Below are 5,190 nucleotides of genomic sequence, written 5' to 3'. Positions count from 1 at the left end.
TGCCTGCTAGGCCAGTGCTAGGTGCGTGGCTGCTGTTTGTGGTTGTGAGGTCAGTGGTGGCTCAGTGCCTGCTAGGCCAGTGCTAGGTGCGTGGCTGCTGTTTGTGGTTGTGAGGTCACTTGTGCCTCTGTGCCTGCTAGGCCAGTGCTCTGTGCGTGGCTGCTGTTTGTGGTTGTGAGGTCAGTGGTGGCTCAGTGCCTGCTAGGCCAGTGCTAGGTGCGTGGCTGCTGTTTGTGGTTGCGAGGTCAGTGGTGGCTCAGTGCCTGCTAGGCCAGTGCTAGGTGCGTGGCTGCTGGTTGTGGTTGTGAGGTCAGTGGTGGCTCAGTGCCTGCTAGGCCAGTGCTAGGTGCGTGGGTGCTGTTTGTGGTTGTGAGGTCAGTCGTGTCTCAGTGCCTGCTAGGCCAGTGCTAGGTGCGTGGGTGCTGTTTGTGGTTGTGAGGTCAGTGGTGGCTCAGTGCCTGCTAGGCCAGTGCTAGGTGCGTGGCTGCTGTTTTCAGTTGTGAGGTCACTTGTGGCTCAATGCCTGCTAGGCCAGTGCTAGGTGCGTGGCTGCTGTTTGTGGTTGTGAGGTCAGTGGTGTCTCAGTGCCTGCTAGGCCAGTGCTAGGTGCGTGGCTGCTGTTTGTGGTTGTGAGGTCACTTGTGGCTCAGTGCCTGCTAGGCCAGTGCTAGGTGCGTGGGTGCTGTTTGTGGTTGTGAGGTCAGTGGTGGCTCAGTGCCTGCTAGGCCAGTGCTAGGTGCGTGGCTGCTGTTTGTGGTTGTGAGGTCAGTGGTGGCTCAGTGCCTGCTAGGCCAGTGCTAGGTGCGTGGCTGCTGTTTGTGGTTGTGAGATCCCTTGTGTCTCAGTGCCTGCTAGGCCAGTGCTAGGTGCGTGGGTGCTGTTTGTGGTTGTGAGGTCAGTGGTGGCTCAGTGCCTGCTAGGCCAGTGCTAGGTGCGTGGGTGCTGTTTCAATTGTGAGGTCAGTGGTGGCTCAGTGCCTGCTAGGCCAGTGCTAGGTGCGTGGGTGCTGTTTGTGGTTGTGAGGTCAGTGGTGGCTCAGTGCCTGCTAGGCCAGTGCTAGGTGCGTGGCTGCTGTTTGTGGTTGTGAGGTCAGTTGTGGCTCAGTGCCTGCTAGGCCAGTGCTAGGTGCGTGGCTGCTGTTTGTGGTTGTGAGGTCACTTGTGGCTCAGTGCCTGCTAGGCCAGTGCTAGGTGCGTGGATGCTGTTTGTGGTTGTGAGGTCACTTGTGGCTCAGTGCCTGCTAGGCCAGTGCTAGGTGCGTGGATGCTGTTTGTGATTGTGAGGTCAGTGGTGGCTCAGTGCCTGCTAGGCCAGTGCTAGGTGCGTGGCTGCTGTTTGTGGTTGTGAGGTCAGTGGTGGCTCAGTGCCTGCTAGGCCTGTGCTAGGTGCGTGGCTGCTGTTTGTGGTTGTGAGGTCAGTGGTGGCTCAGTGCCTGCTAGGCCAGTGCTAGGTGCGTGGCTGCTGTTTGTGGTTGTGAGGTCACTTGTGCCTCTGTGCCTGCTAGGCCAGTGCTCTGTGTGTGGCTGCTGTTTGTGGTTGTGAGGTCAGTGGTGGCTCAGTGCCTGCTAGGCCAGTGCTAGGTGCGTGGCTGCTGTTTGTGGTTGTGAGGTCAGTGGTGGCTCAGTGCCTGCTAGGCCAGTGCTAGGTGCGTGGCTGCTGTTTGTGGTTGTGAGGTCACTTGAGCCTCTGTGCCTGCTAGGCCAGTGCTAGGTGCGTGGCTGCTGTTTGTGGTTGTGAGGTCAGTGGTGGCTCAGTGCCTGCTAGGCCAGTGCTAGGTGCGTGGGTGCTGTTTGTGGTTGTGAGGTCAGTGGTGGCTCAGTGCCTGCTAGGCCAGTGCTAGGTGCGTGGCTGCTGTTTGTGGTTGTGAGGTCAGTGGTGTCTCAGTGCCTGCTAGGCCAGTGCTAGGTGCGTGGGTGCTGTTTGTGGTTGTGAGGTCAGTGGTGGCTCAGTGCCTGCTAGGCCAGTGCTAGGTGCGTGGCTGCTGTTTGTGGTTGTGAGGTCAGTGGTGGCTCAGTGCCTGCTAGGCCAGTGCTAGGTGCGTGGCTGCTGTTTGTGGTTGTGAGGTCACTTGTGCCTCTGTGCCTGCTAGGCCAGTGCTAGGTGCGTGGCTGCTGTTTGTGGTTGTGAGGTCAGTGGTGGCTCAGTGCCTGCTAGGCCAGTGCTAGGTGCGTGGCTGCTGTTTGTGGTTGCGAGGTCAGTGGTGGCTCAGTGCCTGCTAGGCCAGTGCTAGGTGCGTGGCTGCTGGTTGTGGTTGTGAGGTCAGTGGTGGCTCAGTGCCTGCTAGGCCAGTGCTAGGTGCGTGGGTGCTGTTTGTGGTTGCGAGGTCAGTGGTGGCTCAGTGCCTGCTAGGCCAGTGCTAGGTGCGTGGCTGCTGTTTGTGGTTGTGAGGTCAGTGGTGGCTCAGTGCCTGCTAGGCCAGTGCTAGGTGCGTGGCTGCTCTTTTCAATTGCGAGGTCACTTGTGTCTCAATGCCTGCTAGGCCAGTGCTAGGTGCGTGGATGCTGTTTGTGGTTGTGAGGTCAGTGGTGTCTCAGTGCCTGCTAGGCCAGTGCTAGGTGCGTGGGTGCTGTTTGTGGTTGTGAGGTCACTTGTGGCTCAGTGCCTGCTAGGCCAGTGCTAGGTGCGTGGCTGCTGTTTGTGGTTGTGAGGTCAGTGGTGGCTCAGTGCCTGCTAGGCCAGTGCTAGGTGCGTGGGTGCTGTTTGTGGTTGTGAGGTCAGTGGTGTCTCAGTGCCTGCTAGGCCAGTGCTAGGTGCGTGGCTGCTGTTTGTGGTTGTGAGGTCAGTGGTGGCTCAGTGCCTGCTAGGCCTGTGCTAGGTGCGTGGCTGCTGGTTGTGGTTGTGAGGTCAGTGGTGGCTCAGTGCCTGCTAGGCCAGTGCTAGGTGCGTGGGTGCTGTTTGTGGTTGTGAGGTCAGTGGTGTCTCAGTGCCTGCTAGGCCAGTGCTAGGTGCGTGGCTGCTCTTTTCACTTGCGAGGTCTCTTGTGGCTCAGTGCCTGCTAGGCTAGTGCTAGGTGCGTGGTTCCTGTTTGTGGTTGTGAGTTCAGTGGTGGCTCAGTGCCTGCTAGGCCAGTGCTAGGTGCGTGGCTGCTCTTTTCACTTGCGCGGTCTCTTGTGGCTCAGTGCCTGCTAGGCTAGTGCTAGGTGCGTGGTTCCTGTTTGTGGTTGTGAGTTCAGTGGTGGCTCAGTGCCTGCTAGGCCAGTGCTAGGTGCGTGGGTGCTGTTTGTGGTTGTGAGGTCAGTGGTGTCTCAGTGCCTGCTAGGCCAGTGCTAGGTGCGTGGCTGCTGTTTCAATTGTGAGGTCAGTGGTGGCTCAGTGCCTGATAGACCAGTGCTAGGCCCATGGCTGCTTTGTGGTTGTGAGGTCAGTGGTGGCTCAGTGCCTGCTAGGCCAGTGCTAGGCCCATGGGTGCTGTTTGTGGTTGTGAGGTCAGTGGTGGCTCAGTGCCTGCTAGGCCAGTGCTAGGTGTGTGGCTGCTGTTTTCAATTGTGAGGTCAGTGGTGGCTCAGTGCCTGCTAGGCCAGTGCTAGGTGCGTGGCTGCTGTTTGTGGTTGTGAGGTCAGTGGTGTCTCAGTGCCTGCTAGGCCAGTGCTAGGTGTGTGGCTGCTCTTTTCAATTGCGAGTTCACTTGCGGCTCAGTGCCTGCTAGGCCAGTGCTAGGTGCGTGGGTGCTGTTTGTGGTTGTGAGGTGAGTGGTGGCTCAGTGCCTGCTAGGCCAGTGCTAGGTGCCTGGGTGCTGGTTGTGGTTGTGAGGTCAGTGGTGGCTCAGTGCCTGCTAGGCCAGTGCTAGGTGCGTGGCTGCTGGTTGTGGTTGTGAGGTCAGTGGTGGCTCAGTGCCTGCTAGGCCAGTGCTAGGTGCGTGGCTGCTCTTTTCAATTGCGAGGTCTCTTGTGGCTCAGTGCCTGCTAGGCTAGTGCTAGGTGCATGGCTGCTGTTTGTGGTTGTGAGGTCAGTGGTGGCTCAGTGCCTGCTAGGCCAGTGCTAGGTGCGTGGCTGCTGTTTGTGGTTGTGAGGTCAGTGGTGGCTCAGTGCCTGCTAGGCCAGTGCTAGGTGCGTGGCTGCTGTTTGTGGTTGTGAGGTCACTTGAGCCTCTGTGCCTGCTAGGCCAGTGCTAGGTGCGTGGCTGCTGTTTGTGGTTGTGAGGTCAGTGGTGGCTCAGTGCCTGCTAGGCCAGTGCTAGGTGCGTGGGTGCTGTTTGTGGTTGTGAGGTCAGTGGTGGCTCAGTGCCTGCTAGGCCAGTGCTAGGTGCGTGGCTGCTGTTTGTGGTTGTGAGGTCAGTGGTGTCTCAGTGCCTGCTAGGCCAGTGCTAGGTGCGTGGGTGCTGTTTGTGGTTGTGAGGTCAGTGGTGGCTCAGTGCCTGCTAGGCCAGTGCTAGGTGCGTGGCTGCTGTTTGTGGTTGTGAGGTCAGTGGTGGCTCAGTGCCTGCTAGGCCAGTGCTAGGTGCGTGGCTGCTGTTTGTGGTTGTGAGGTCACTTGTGCCTCTGTGCCTGCTAGGCCAGTGCTAGGTGCGTGGCTGCTGTTTGTGGTTGTGAGGTCAGTGGTGGCTCAGTGCCTGCTAGGCCAGTGCTAGGTGCGTGGCTGCTGTTTGTGGTTGCGAGGTCAGTGGTGGCTCAGTGCCTGCTAGGCCAGTGCTAGGTGCGTGGCTGCTGGTTGTGGTTGTGAGGTCAGTGGTGGCTCAGTGCCTGCTAGGCCAGTGCTAGGTGCGTGGGTGCTGTTTGTGGTTGCGAGGTCAGTGGTGGCTCAGTGCCTGCTAGGCCAGTGCTAGGTGCGTGGCTGCTGTTTGTGGTTGTGAGGTCAGTGGTGGCTCAGTGCCTGCTAGGCCAGTGCTAGGTGCGTGGCTGCTCTTTTCAATTGCGAGGTCACTTGTGTCTCAATGCCTGCTAGGCCAGTGCTAGGTGCGTGGATGCTGTTTGTGGTTGTGAGGTCAGTGGTGTCTCAGTGCCTGCTAGGCCAGTGCTAGGTGCGTGGGTGCTGTTTGTGGTTGTGAGGTCACTTGTGGCTCAGTGCCTGCTAGGCCAGTGCTAGGTGCGTGGCTGCTGTTTGTGGTTGTGAGGTCAGTGGTGGCTCAGTGCCTGCTAGGCCAGTGCTAGGTGCGTGGCTGCTGTTTGTGGTTGTGAGGTCAGTGGTGTCTCAGTGCCTGCTAGGCCAGTGCTAGGTGCGTGGCTGCTGTTTGTGGTTGTGAGGTCAGTGGTG

The sequence above is a fragment of the Apteryx mantelli genome, chromosome 11 (genome assembly GCF_036417845.1).
Source record: "Apteryx mantelli isolate bAptMan1 chromosome 11, bAptMan1.hap1, whole genome shotgun sequence".
NCBI classification, from domain to species: Eukaryota; Metazoa; Chordata; class Aves; order Apterygiformes; family Apterygidae; genus Apteryx; species Apteryx mantelli.
The sequence above is the reverse complement of the archived record's forward strand: the minus strand, read 5'-3'. Positions refer to the sequence as shown.